General features: G+C 36.9%; 1 long non-coding RNA gene across 5 annotated transcripts in view; it reads left to right on the forward strand.

The window, feature by feature from the left end:
* The window catches only part of LOC311431442, a 63710-nt gene extending 52672 nt beyond the window's left edge, over positions 1–11038 (forward strand). For all 5 annotated transcript variants that reach the window (XR_014689431.1, XR_014689432.1, XR_014689433.1 and 2 more), the window contains 2 exons: positions 9946–10036; positions 10729–11038. This is a non-coding gene — a long non-coding RNA (uncharacterized lncRNA). The remainder of the gene's footprint in view (positions 1–9945; positions 10037–10728) is intronic.
* The last annotated feature ends 4274 nt before the right edge of the window (positions 11039–15312 follow it).

A 15312-nucleotide genomic window follows, 5' to 3' on the forward strand; every position in this document is an offset into this window, starting at 1 on the left:
ATGTCAATATGTAAATTAATAAAAGATATCTTTTAGCACATCAGATTTTTTATTAAAAACTATACAGCTCAAATTTCTGATTTAAAAATTTCCACTTTTATGATATTTGGCTTTATTGTCATACTTTTCTACTCCGGGATATATGAAGTTAGGGGCAGTTACTTCCTAAACTTCGTATAGTACTAAAAGTTTGAAATTCTGTTACTATGTAGCAAAAAGGAATGACCACTATTAGTTATTTTATTTTTTTTAAAGTCAATACTTTTTCCTTCGGCAATACTAGCAGATAAGTATATTCCCTTATTCCTTTACATATTTTTCCCTTTAACACATACTAAATTGTAGCAGAATAAAATTAGACTTTTTATGCCCTTTTCAGCCTGTTAAATTGGTGTTTTATATTAGCCATAACTTCATTATGCAAGATATGACTTACAGTAGTTCTTGTTATCAAACCAATGCCATAGTCGAATACTATGTTTAAATGGAAAAAAAAAAAAAAAAAAGCTCTGAAAAAACTTCCAAATGTAAAGACATGTACTTAAAAACACAGTTAACTAGTGTTCCTATGCATACCTAAATTTGGAGACTTAAGCATATTATACATAGGTAGTTCTGTTCTGTTCATTTGGTTTTGTTTGGTTTTGTCTTTTTTTTTTTTTTTTTTTTTAATTTATCAGGCTCATGAATGAAAGCTGGCTTTTGTTATCCAGGTAAGACTGTTGTTGCACATTAGGTGACCTTTAATCTTGCTTACTAAACCCTCTGTTCTTCTTGGGTACCTAAGCATGCTCAATTTTTTTCTGTATTGCTGTCATCAGGGTTATGTGTGTGTGCATGGGAAAAGTGGAACATTTGTTCTTTAAGATTGCTTTCACTAGGAGTGAGTTAGGTGGATTCAGTTTTATTCTTTTGTGTTGATGGTGGCGAAAAGCAAGAGACATCTTTCTTCTCTGACAAGTCAAGGAAAAGAAAAGGCAGATTCAAATACCCCTAGAGATTTTCCTTTGAGAGTCTGCTGGTAAATATCAAATACTGTTTGCCATATGGGCTATTCCATATCATCATAGGGTCAACAGCTAAGCAGGTTTGCTTTCTTACAGCTGTATAGATAAATATGATCTTACCTTTGTTTCCCCTCAGGGCTTGCTTCTTGGCTTAACTTTCTGCTTTTGGCTTCTGCTTCTTTGTTCTTTACTCCATCCCATTGATCCTGTTTCAGCAACTTAAAATAAATCAGTATATAACTTTTGCCTTGCAAGCATATTGTTGGTTAGTACACAGTTTGCTTGATTAAAAATCTTGTTATCCTATTCACAGCATACCTGGGACTTACTGCTGTATGACCAATTCTAAAAATTCACAGAAACCTTAAACTTAATTGTGTTTCTCAAGATGTGGTATGTTTAAGATGCATAATAAAAAGGGGAAAAAAAGTTGTAGGTCACTCATCAAAAGCGCAAAAGGCACAAGTCAGTCTCTTCTGTAATGTATGAGGCAGAAGATGTTGCCAAAGTTTCTGGTGACCTGAGAGATTATTTTTTTCTTGACATAATATGCATGTTTTAAGAAATAAAACAAAAAATTGCAGGTAAAGCAAAAAATTAGATGAGCTTTGGTGTAAAGCATGGCTGGTGGGAGCTGTTGATGGGAAAGGCAGCATGAGGCATGGCTTGCAGACTGACAGGCACCTGGCTGACATGCATTGCACCAGAGATCAGTGCAGCCCACACCAGGCCTTGCTATCTAGAAGACTTAAGCCTCAAACTGTGAATGATTGTTACTGGAGTGAAGGGAAAGCAACCAGCTGGCTGAACAGTTGCTTCCCCAGAGGGAAAGACTCTGAAATTTTATGGCTTTAGTTACACTTTAAGAATTAATACTCATTATTCTGCTTACTTACCATGTTTTCTCCTTTTTAATGAAAATGTTAAACTGTTCTCCTTAAATTTGCAGATGGGAAGAAGTGGTCACTTTGAATATAATTAGTATAATTTCCCAAGGTCTCCAAATAAGTCTTCAAGCAAGTGTTTATCTGGGAAGTCCCTCAAATTTGAATGCAGCTTTGTACTTATCAGTTGAATTGTGATAGGAAGATGACACTGAAAAGTAGGTTGGATGTTTGGTTAGCAAAGCAATGAGAGATTGATCCCAAAACAATAAGGGGTTATAGAAATGCATCAAATCTAATGCTGAATTAAGGCTTGGCTCCTGCAGGGAGGAGAGGTAATCTAAATTTCAAATACATATTTCAGTACATATTTTCATGCGCATTTCTGAAAGCAAGATGAGCTTGGATTCTTGTATGTGTGTGTTCTGTTTTAGGGTAAACTGGAATGAACGAATTTTTAATTCTTCCTTTTTTTTTTTTTTTTCTTCCCCCTCTCCTGGTTTCCACCCTGAGACAAGAAGTGATTGCAAGAACCCTTCAAGAGCAGGTATCTGAAGAACCATATGCTTGGTTTTCTTAGGGCTGTGAATCATTTAGGAACAGATCCCACAGATCTGTCAAATCTCATGCATTATACATGGGACTCATTCATTTAGTCCCTGTCTCTGGCTCATGTATTTTCAACAGCTCTGCAGCTTCTCTTCTGCTCTTTGAGCCCTGACACTAAGGCAATTGCTGACCATAAAGAGTCAGAGGAAAGTTGGGAGTCCATGGTGGTAATGAAAAAAAATATTCCTTTCCTGCTTAATTTAAAGCTGATAGTGCCATCTATAGCGGGGAAAAGCATTTGTCTTTCATTTATTTTTTGACTGATCTTCCTTAGGCTTGCAGAGTTATTACTACTTTCATGAGAGAGAGGTTTATGCGCAATGCAGAGACAAATACATACAAACATATGGACACAGTCTACTTATGCATTGCTGAACTGGCATCCACATATTCCTTCCTGCCCCTTCCACTTACCCCATCCTGCCTGTTACTTAGAGCGTTAACAGTCAGTGCAATCTATATCTGTGCTCTCTTGTGAAGGCCACCTAGGTAGAGAGTTGAACAACAGTCTGGAGAATTGCTTGAGAATGGTTCAGTTGCCTGCTGCTGTTATTTTGACATTAAATGTAATGCGTTGCTCTATAACCACAGTGTTTTGTAGAAAGAAAAAATCTTGGGCAATTCTTAACTCCCTACAATGGCACCTTGTTCTTCAGAATTTCTTAGTCAGAAGTACATACACAGCCATATTTTTATGGTGTGCAATGACTCTGTCATGTTTCAGATGCACCAGACATGTGTACATGGTAGTATAAAAAGCAAAAATGTCCAAGTAGCAAAAGAAGATACGGCCAGGAAATTCTAAAGCAGCAGGCTTTAAGGCTGCTGAATAAGAATAGAGAACAAAGGTGATTCTATCCATAGCTCATGGCTTAGTAGGGTAGAGGAGTAGGGAATTCTTGTATCAGCATACAAGAAATGGAACATTAACTAGCTTGACCCTATCTGTTGATTTCTTTTTTTTTTTTTTGCCTGTTTGTTTTTCTTGTTTGTAATGGTTTTCATTTTATAAGAATATTTCCCAGATAGTTGGCTGAAAAACTTGAGGACCTTCAGCAGTTTAAGGAGTTAAATATTTGATGTTCTGAGTGAAGGCTGAAATATATGCTGTTCTCTGACATCTTAGGGTACTAATATAATTTTCATTGCCTTTTTCATTGGTAGCTTCTGTATTCACGCTTCTGTTACGCTCCTTGAGCCACCTTCTTGCTGTCCTGAGCAGCTGATTATTAGGTTACATGGAAAAGTAACACGCTACTAAAGAGGAGTCAAACTGACATTGTGAGGACTTTGGGGCACTGCTGGGTGGGTGGTTAGTCTGATGTTTACGCCTAAGTCATGGATATAACAGTTTCTCAGGATGCTTATTTTTCAATCTTATGGTAGTAGCTTTTAAGTTTGCTTGGATTAAAATTACATGCAACAGAATTCTAAATTATAGGCTTCAGAAGTCCATAAATGAACCTCATCGTGTTTTATTTTTTATTTTTTTTTTATTTTTTCCTGAAAACTTCTAATTTTGACACAGTTTTGATACAGTTTCCCCAAATAATAAAACTGTACTCAACTGCACTATTAGAGCCGTGGTTATAAATCCAGCCAATGCCCATACTACACAGTGATTAACTAGGTTCAAAAAATGCATACGTCTCTACTGGTAGCAATAGCCTGCAAGGTGAAGTAATTGCTCATAACTATTGAGCGGATATCCCCATACATCACTGCATGAAGACATCAATCCTTTTCAAGGTTAAAAGGATATTTCTCAAGAGCAGGCATTGCTGCTGCTCACAGCAGCAACAATACCAGAATATTTTCTGTTCTTGAACAGCATTTGTTGCTGTTAGAATTTCTTAAGTTCAGGAGGATAGGCATTTTAAGGGTGTTAACCAGCAGAAAAAAAAAGTGGCATGTATGCAGAATACATTGTTTTCTGGGCTTATCTTTTGTAAACTTCCTGAGTCTGCAAGAGCAGAAATCTATGTTTGAAGGGACACACAAATGGCATGGCTGTCCCCTCCATCTACTTTACTTATTTTAGTCTAATCCCCTATTTCAAAATGAAGTAAAATGTCTTTCTTGCTATACATATCCCCTCCCCCCATTTTTTTTTTTTTCTGGCCAAATTATACTGCAAAATATGTAAATGTAGTAATTTTGTAAATGCTTTAATGCTTTTCTGATACAGATGCAAGTTCAGGATGGTTGGTTCCAGTTCTACTGCTGATGGGAATGCCTGGCTGGGTATGGATTAGATCTGTCCTGGGGTTGTTCCTTGGTTATTGCTGAGATTTAATACATGGAAACTATTTGGGTATTGCATGAGCTACTGTTGTCTCCATTCTTAACAGAAAGGGAAACAGACTTCATAAATAAGATGTGTACATCTGAATGCAGATTCAGTTTCCAATGTTGCCCAAAGTATTTTTGTGTGATCTTGGGTGAGTCACTTCATCTCGGATGTGGCTCTTTCCCTGTAAATCAGCAGTTTATTTTTCTGTTCTGGAGCTTTTTGTGGAGAACAAATCCATTAATATATGTAAGAAGCTCAGAAATTACATTGACAACAGCCATAAAAATCTAGACACATAGCATTTTTTTTCTTCTGGATGAAGAACTGTAAAGTAACAGGATTTGGTCCTTTCTTTCTTCTTTTCTGCTTTCATTTTTGTAGTTCTCTATTGTCTAGATACATTCTGTAACTTTGAAACAGAACTTGGCATTACCATAATTTTGAGAAAAGAACGTAAAACAAAAATAAATTATGTTGTTCATAGTGTTAAATTTGGCTGGAGTAGACTATTTCAAGCAGGGGTTCAGTTTCTTCACATTCAAAAACTGTACTATTTCTTACACAAGATCACGTACCCACTCTCAGATGCACAAGGAGCTTTCTTAGAATGTGCAAGGAAATCCATTTATTATTTTGACTTAAAATCAATTTAAACACAGTTCCTTTTAGAACATTAGTATTTTTCAGGCCATTTTTATGTCCTGGTGATCTTAATGGAATATCAGGAACTTTTAAAATTCACACAGATATTTGTTCAGTTGCATTTGCAAATTATTGTTTTTTATAGAGTAATAATGCTATATTTTTAAAAATTCTTCTCTATAACTGATGAATTGTCCTTGATAGAGGAAGAGAGTACTCTGTCATAGGAATTTCAGAGAGAGACAACACCGCGTTGTACAGGTGCATTAACGATGCACTTTCCCAACTAACATGTCTAGAATCCAGCAAATTTAGCACTTCTTTACAGAAATTAATACTCTAAAAAATACCTTACTCTTATTTAATGTGTACAGTTAATATCAACTTTAACACACTTTTCATTTGGAAGTATGTTTAGATCCCCAGCTGCCATAGTGCCTGTAGGTCTGTTTTGGCAATATTTTGTGCTTCTGTAGAAGGCGTGTGGAAAACTTTTATGCAATTAGTTAATGTAAAGCCTTCAAAACTCAAAGGAAGCATTCTTCAGAGGTCTGTGGGTTAAGTGTTAAGTGATTAAGTTAAACCCAATGCATTGAAGACTAACTTTTCACTATTTATAGGTGCATGGATGATTAGGTAGATGTAGGTGTGTGCATACTAGGACAGGTATGCGAAATTTTCCCTCAAGAATGATTTTGTGTGACTGCACAGTGCCAGTGCATGTGAAGAGAATGGTATACTTAGCACAATCTGGTATTGATATAAGTGTTGAAAACCTCTCCCACTTCAACGGTCAGCTGCGAAGAACATCTCAGATGACTTTCATATAACTTGTTCTTTGACGTAATTTTTAAGCATTTTGACATATATTGTAAAGACAAAATTTTCAAATTTGTGAGCATTAGGCATTAACATCTTTCTGATTCTGTATGTGCAAAGTATTTCATGATGTGCTAATATGTATATTGTACCTTCTTGGCAGGGAAAGTGCACTTGAGAGTGTAATCACAGTTTTGAAATTTATTTATTTCATGGCAATATTTTTAATTTAATTTTACTATTTTCTTTAATGTTCTATCTTCTATTAATTTCTTACCAGACTTGACACCTAGTGTAAGACATCTCCTTTGCTCTGTGTAGGTAAATAAATGTAGACATACATCTGTAGGTAAAAAAAAAAACAATCATATAATATGTGTTTTCACTTGGACTATAGGGTTAAAGTAAATACTTGTGAATCACTAGCTACGGACTGTCTCAATTGGCAACAATTAACTATAGATTGTTTTTTTTTAGCCATCAAGGAGAAAATCTGCTTGTATAGCAAGTCTCTGGAAGCCAAGATCAGATCATCTGTCTAATGCTCTTTTTCCTTTTAGCAGCCAATTTAAAAAATCAATATAAATATTTTTTAACCTAAAATAACCCGTGTGTAACCATTCTGATCTAGGATTGAAATAGTTTACTGGAAGATATGTTTGCATGAATTTATTTTTCTTCTAACAAAATGATTGTAAGAATTGTATGTGGAGTATGTAATAAATGGAAGAACCAGCTAACGTGTGAAAGCTAATTGATATTACAAGCAGGAAAAAATGTCTGTGGTGTTAATCTGGAGGCAAGAAAAGATGGTCAGTGGAAAAATGCATTCTGTGTTAATATTAAACTATACATTTCCACAGAGTGAAAGGGAAAAAAGGTTTTGTAATGAAATTAAGTCTTTTCTCTTCAGCCTACCACAACAATGCTGTTGTGTGTTCCTCTGAGAATTATGGTGCACCTAGTTGGCAGCAATGGCTCACCACTGGATAAATGCTTGTGAAATAATCTGCAAGTATCTTTTGCATTTATTGAAAAAAGGGCCTGCATGAGCAGGCTGGTTTTGGCAGAGAGGTCAGTGTTACGCATTGCATCTGAAAATAAGAAGTTTCAGTTGGCACGTATAAAAGCTTTCACCTGTTACTGGAAAAAGTATTGGTAGAATAGTGAGGTGGAACTGGTAGAAATATGTTTTACATCAACAACATCTTGAAAGAGGCTCCTCAAATTATAGACATTTCTTAATAATCTTGTCATTTGGGATTTTATTAACATGTAAAACTGGCTGTTGCTTTTACCTAGAGAAAGCTATTTTTGTACTCAGGGATTTACACTTTTTGATGAAAATGTCTTAATGCCACCATATATTATAAAGTTGTTTTCATGTTGACTATGTTATAGTGAGGTATGTAACTTTGTGGAAATCGAATCATATAGTAGGATTAAATTGATAAAAATATTTTGAATGAAAATCTGCAGATCAGCTAAATTATCATTATTTAAACAATTTGCTAGAACGAGATGATGCATCCCTAATCTGGAATACTTTTCTTCCATTTTCAGTAATCCACTAACATATCAGAGAGCCTGGGTACTTGCTACTGCCAGTAGTAGTACTACCTCAGAACTTCTCAAGGAGACAACCATGTTGCTTGTGAGCCATCTTGACTTTTGCTGTCTCTTGGAACCCAAGAGTGCTATTAGTTCTATTCCTGGTGTGAATGCATTCAGTAGCATCTGAATATGAGAGCTGAGGATGTTCTTATGGCTCTCCTTTGTTGTTTTGGTTTAATAGTCTCATTTTCTCTCCTTTTCCTGCATTTTTCAAATTGTGTTAAAAATAGCCTTGAACTACTGTCAGCGCTGTAATTGTGTTGGTAAGTAATCCATAAACCTTCAGTTGACCTTGCCACACTTCATTTCATCTACCCCCTTTCCTTCAGTCAGCTGTATGTGGTGATTTTGCTCAGGTCGACAGCTAAGCTCCACCGCAACAGCTCTCTCACTCCCCTCCTCAAAGGGAAAGGGGGAGAAAAATACAATGAAAAGGGCTCAAGGGTTGAGATAAGGGCAGGGAGATCACTCAACTATCATGATCACTCAATTATCATGATGGGCAAAACAGACTCAGAAGAGGGAGCTTAGTAAAATGTATTACCTATTACTAACAAGCTAGAGAAGTGAGAAACAAAGGAAAGAAACTAAAACCACCTTCCTGACATCCACCTTCTTCCACCTCCTTCCCCTGAGCGGCATAGAAACAGGTAATGGGGCTGTGGTCAGTCTATAGCACTGTCTCCACCACTCCTCGGTCACTCTCTGCCTGTGCTCCACGTGGGGTCCTTCCCACGGGACGCTGTCCTTCCAAAATTGATCCTGTATGGGCTTCCCACAGGCAGCAGCTCTTCAAGAACTGCTCCCACATGGCTCTGTGCCACGGGGTCCATCCCCCAGGAGCAAACTGCTTCAGCACGGGTCCCCCACGGCTGGGCAGCAGCTCCCCCCAGACCCCCTGCTCCTGCGTGGGCTCCTCTCCACGGGCTGCAGCTCCGGCCCGGGGCCTGCTCCTGCAGGGGCTCTCCATGGGCTGCAGCCTCCTCCAGGCCACATCCACCTGCTCCAGCTCCATGTGGGCTCCTCCACGGGCTGCAGCATGGAGATCTGCTCAGTGTGGCACCCATGGGCTGCAGGGGGACAGCCTGCTCCACCAGGGGCCTCTCCACAGGCTGCAGGGGAACTTCTGCTCTGTGCCTGGAGCATCTCCTGCCCTCCTACTACAATGACCTTGGGGCTGCAGTGTTGGTTCTCACTCCTCACTCTCCCAGCTGCTGCGTCCAGCAGTTTTTTTTTTTTGTTTGTTTGTTTTATTATTTTTCTTTTTTCTTTTCCTTGTCCTAAATATGCTCTCACAGAGGCACAAACAACATTGCTTATTGCTTTGGCTCCGGACTGCAGCAGGGCCCTCTTATGGGGCCTCATGGGGCAGCTGCTTCTTTCTTCTTTCAGAAGTCACACCTATGCCCCCCCACTACCAAAAGCTTGCCATGTAAACTCACTACACTGTAGAACTCTGGTTTGGCTAAATTTTAGGAATGTGATATTGAGGGTTTGATAGCTGTAGGCAGAAACAAAATGAGGACCTTGTGTGGGGCAGTAGATTAAATAATACACTGCATTATATGAGCATAATTGATAACTCACATAACTAAATTAACGTGGCAGGCAGGTTAGCTGACAATAATTGCCTCTCATGCTCTGTTAACTGGCTTTAGAACTCATCCACTGAGGATGAATGAAATATGAGGTAGTGGACTGATGCAGTGCATACTGTAAGTGCTGAATTTTGCAAAAAGTACTCAAGAATGGTTGGGGAATCACTTCCTTTACACGTTTTTCTTTTTAAACAAATAAATACTGATTTTATGAGCATTTATATTTGCAAAGTCACTGCTAATTTATTTATGAAAAAAGCAAAATATAAGAGCTACAAACATTATCACTAAAATATATGACTGAATATTCAATAAATATTTTCTTGCTCTGTGCAGAGGCCTTAATTTGAATACTACTGCTGAGATCATAGATCAAATATACCCCAATGTGCTTGGCATACAATGGCATTACAATTTAAGGAGAAACTGAAAATTCTAACTGAGGTAAAAGCTTTCACTGATGCTTTTGGTTTTCTCAGGGGAACCTCTTTGAAGAGAGAAGAGAGATGGAGATTTAGGAGAAAAAAGTTCCTGTGAAATATTTGCCTGTGCCAGCTTCTGCCTAGTAAGGTATGCAGGAAAATCTATAGCTTTAATGATATCAGAATTTTGCTTTTATTCTAACTGATGATAACCTGATATGAAATCTTATCATGCAGACATATGACTAAATAGCTATTGATAAAAGCACATTTCAACATTTTGAAAGTAAGAATGAGTCTTTTGATTTGACTTTAAAGAAATCAATTAAAAGTGCAAAAAATGGAACGTTAACTCTAAAATGGCAAAAGAAAAACTGAAGCGTTAAAGATCCAAGTTTCTGATATATAAAAAATTCACACTTGCTTAATTTTGCAATATAATAGCAACACAATTTAAATTAAGGCATTTTGATAAGTATAACCTGAGATTATGTTGAAATGGATTTTAAAATGAGTTGGCTTCCTGTTGTAATCTTGTTTGATGTCATTAAACATTATTGTTTATGTTGATTAACATCAATTAAATATTGATGTGAGATGGAGAAGTGTTTTCTTTGGATGTTATCTCTACTGGTACACTCTCTGGTCAAGTAGGAAGTAGCAGAGTTTGAGAATGTCTTTTGAAAAGATCCCAGAAGCAATGAAGCCTGGCCCATTGCTCTTTCACACTTTGCATTTCTAAAAACATGTTTTCCTGCCAGTAACTGGATGTGGAATGCACACTAGCCCTCTGACCCATACTAACACACCAGGGATTTATTTTTTTTTTTTGGTTGACAGTGCAGACAGACTCCCATCTGGAATTTTTGAGGTTTCAGCACTACACTGTGTTACTGCTTATTGTTATTATCTTCACCAAAATGAGCTAGCAATTTCTTCCTTTTAAAATCCCCAAAGGCAATTTTGTTGACTGGAACTCTGTAATACCCTGTACAGCTAGCCATATGCAGTAATTAAAAAAAAATAAATATGTCACTAGTATAATAACTATAGAGACTTCAGAGAAATAGTACATTATAGTTGGGAAGCATGTCAAATTATCTGCATGTGACCTGAATATTTTCCAAAATAAATGATCTGTTGACTCAGACAAGTAGCTTATCAAATGCTGCTGCGGTTTGTTTTCTAGCACTTTGAATTGTGAAGGTTTATCATTTGGAATTTGGCTTTTGCATCTTCAGTTGCTATTGCTTTACTTTTTCCCCTGTTTCAAAGCCATTAAGTGTACTTGTTGAAACGCATGGAGAGAAGTTTGTTTTAACTGTAGATCTAGACATATATCTGGTAGGCACATTCGATACTCCTTTGGACATTAGATGTGTTGAGATGCTAATAAGTTAAAACATGATAATTTACTATTGACCTGTGATTTTGCATTCTGAGAATAAAAGATGTTTGTAAACCAAGTGGCTTATGTAGAAATTATTTTACAGGCTGAGGTTTGCTTGTTTATTTATTTATTTATTTATTATTTTTTAATCTGTTTTGTACTTTGTTAGCTGAAATCCAGAAGGCTGAACCCAGCTATGAAGAGCCGTTGGCAAAACATATAATTTGTTTTATACATTATATAAAACATTTTATTGGTTGAAAAACAAATGGTTAAAACAAAACAAAACAAAACACCCTTGTGGCATTGAGGATCTTGTGGGAGGGGTATGGCAGGGGGCTTAAAATGCTGGATTTTGTCATTATCTCTTCCTCCTAGTAAGCTCTCTAATACTTCCCAATCCCTGCCTCAGAGTGGCCTTTGCTGAGAGAGTTGGATGTCAGCCCTTTATAGAGCCTAAGAGTCAGAACACAGTAACAGCAGCCGAAAAATCTCCCATAAATCAGACAAGCCAGCAAATAAAACAAGGGGGAGTATGGGGGAAAAGAAACTGGATATTTTTTGTTTGTTTGTTTAATTTTAGATTTATTTTTATAGAGATTTTAGGTGTGTTAAAATATAAAGACAGAAGGCTTACACCTAAATTTTAAAATTATTAAAGATTTTTTAAGACTAAATTTGGTCTTGGCATGTCTTCAGATAGACTTTTCCTACTGTTCTATAAATCTGTGCCAGATGCATATGGGCAGCATAATGGAAGTGGCATTTGGGTTAGTCCTAAAATTAGAAAGAATTCTGATTTGGACTTTGACTTTTTAATTTTTTATTTTTTAACTTAATATCCTCAACTTTGAAAGTAGACTGTAGTTGTTTTGTGGTGGTTTTACCGTGCTGGGCAGCTAAACACCACAACCACTCTCTCACTCCCCCTCCTTAGATGAGGAGGGGAAGAAGTAAAGCAAAGAACAAGTCATGGGTTGAGATAAGGATAATTTAATTAAAGGGAAATAATAATAATAATAATTAAAGAAAGATTATTATGAACTAAACAATTTAACTAAAGGGAAAAAAAAAAGGGAAAGGGGAAAAGGGAGGTGAAAAGGAAAAAAAGGGAGGAAAACAAACAAATAAATTAAGGCTATGTGGAAGTGCAGAGGAAAGAAATTACTCTCTACTTCCCACAAATGAGCGATGCTTGACCATGTCCTTGAAGCAGGGCTTCAACGCACGTAGCCGGAGTTCGGAAGGAGGACTGACGTTTTCACAACGAGAGCCCACCCCTCCCCTCTTCTTCCTGTTTCCACCTTTTACCACCCCTCCCCTCTTCTTCCTGTTTCCACCTTTTATTGCTGAGTGTGACATCACATGGTATGGAATATCCCTTTGGTTGGTTTAGGTCAGCTGCCCTTGTGATGTTTCTCTCCTCACTTTTTGCCCACCCCCTAGGAGGGTTAGAGAGAGTCCCAACGCTGTGCCAGCACTGCTCAGCAGTAGACACAACACTGGTGTGATACCACTGCTGTTCCAGCTACAAGTGCAGAGCTCAGCACTTGCTGCTGCTGGGAAAGTTAACATTCCAGCCAGACCCAGAACAGTTTTAACTTCCATTAAGGCTGACTTTGTCACTAAGTTCTTGTGGAAATTGAGTGCCTGTATTGGGGCCTACAAATTTGTTTTTTCCAAAGGGTTGGTAAGGAGGTTTCCAACTTCAGTGAATTTTAGTTACAAGTACTGCTTTTTAAAATTCTTAAGACTTTTACTTAAAGTATTTTAACTTCCCTTTAAGTTAATGCCTGAACATTTAGAAGGATTTAGAAATACAATTCTCATACAGTTTTAGGTTGTTATTCAAATAAAACTTTCCACAACTGATTAAATATTAAACAGCATAGGTATTTAATAAAGAATAGATATTGCTATATAGGACCAGCATTATATGGGCAATAGTAAGAGTATGTAGACTGTTGATGGTACATCATGTTTTGTTTGCATTTGCTCTTGTCAGCGTTGGTTGTATTCTCAGCATGGTATTTTCTGGTGTTTTTAAAGGTCTTCAAGCCTTAGATAAGCTTTTGGGAGAATTGGATTAAGGAACACATATAGAAAATTTCTGCTGTATATAGGCATACATTTTCTCAATAATAGAAATGTGGGCTTTGAAAAATATCTGGGAAAGAACTAATCTACTGCAAAAGAAGTATGGCTATGAATCCAAATGTGTTTGACATAAATTAGGTAACTTTTTAAAAAATCCAAATTAAATCCAAATTATTATTGTTCTCAACTAAAGCTTTCTGCCTGTATTCTTATGCCAGATTATATTCAGATGAAGAGAGAATGATATGATTGCATAGAGTTCTTTTATATTCATAGGATCATTTAGGTTGGAAGGGACAGAGTGTGTATGTAGGCCTTTAATTTTTTTTTTTTTTTTTACTTAACTGAAATTTTCCGTGTTGCAACTTGTATGTATTGACTCTAATTCTGTCACCGTGCATGCCTGAGGGGAGTTGTCTCCATCCATCTTATGCTCTACTTTTTGGTAGGGTTTATTTGAAGAGAGAAGAGAGACACATGTATAAACTTCACCCCACACCTCTAGCAATCTCTATTTCAGTCTGAACTAACCCAGCTCTCTCAGAGTCTTCTCACAAATAGACTCCTAATCATGGTCCAGACTCCTAACCATGTTGATGGACCTCTGCTGGACCTGCTATAGTACACCTATGTCTTTCATGACCAGGAGGGCCAAAAGTAGACATGGTGCTCTAGATGCTGTCTCACAATTGCTTAATCAAGAGTAATTCCCTTGATCTGCTGGCTATATTCTTGCTAAGGCCGTTCAGTATGTGGTTAGTCCTCTTAGCTGCAAATCCATGGAATAGATTCGTGCTAAACTTCTTGTCCACCAAGACACCTAGGTCCTTTTCTTCAAAGATGCTGCCCAGGCAGACATCCTCAGCCTGTTCTGTTGCTTCCACATGCACAATTTTGCACTTGCCTATGTTGAACTTCGTGAAGTTTCTATAGCATCACATTTGCTACACAAAACACGTAGAATTTTTTTTTTCAATGTGCAGGATATTCAGGGTCCCTGAAAGGTAACCCCACCTTTCAGTATATTGACTGCTGCCATCTATTTAGTATCATTCACAAGCTTGTTGAAGGTGCTTTCTGTCCTGTCACAGAGGTTGTCAATAAAGAGGTTGTACAATGGCCTCAAACTTCAGATTTGAGGATTGCCAGCTTGATGATAGGATTATTTAGTGCCTGTAGAAGGTTTTTTTTTTTCTTTCTTTTTAAATAATGAGCCACTTAGAAACTAAGTCTGAGGTTATTTTGGGTTGTGTCTTTTGAACGTGTACATGAAAATAACTTGAGTAAAGTTACTATAATATTTTGCAATTATTTAAAATTATTTATTTAATAATAATTTAAAATTAGTTTGAAAATTAAAGCATACAAAGTACACTGCATTACTACTTGACTCAGGTGATTTTATTAACTCCGTAGGCCAATCTATTATCTTAAAACATATATGCATGATACGATCTCTCACTGGTCCAAACAAGGGGCAATTTATTTTGAATATACACTGGATTGGGGGTGATTGGGGACAGCAAAGCTGTCTTCAAACTTATCACTGTCACAGCATCATAGTGAGGCCCTAGAGAATGTATTGCACTTGTTTGGTGACTTTTTTTGTGATTTTTTTGGGTGATTTTTTTTTTTAAGCTATTGAAAAATCAGTAATCCACACAAAATACAAATAAAACTCAGAACTCTCATCAAACATTTATTTTCCTTTGATCCTCTGATAACCTTGAGGACATCTGAGTGATTTACTTGTGATTTAAAAGATAAAAAGGCTTACCTAGTGATAATCAAGGTATTGGGGTAATCACATGACCAGGAGATTATATTTACCGTAACCTTTGTTTGCATATATAAATTTATGGTCTTGAAAGAGGTGATTTTGTTAAGAACTATAGCTAGGTTTAGCATCATTCTGAGTCTCTGGATATTTCATATTT

This window comes from Aythya ferina (assembly GCF_964211825.1).
Source record: "Aythya ferina genome assembly, chromosome: 2".
Lineage (NCBI taxonomy): Eukaryota > Metazoa > Chordata > Aves > Anseriformes > Anatidae > Aythya > Aythya ferina.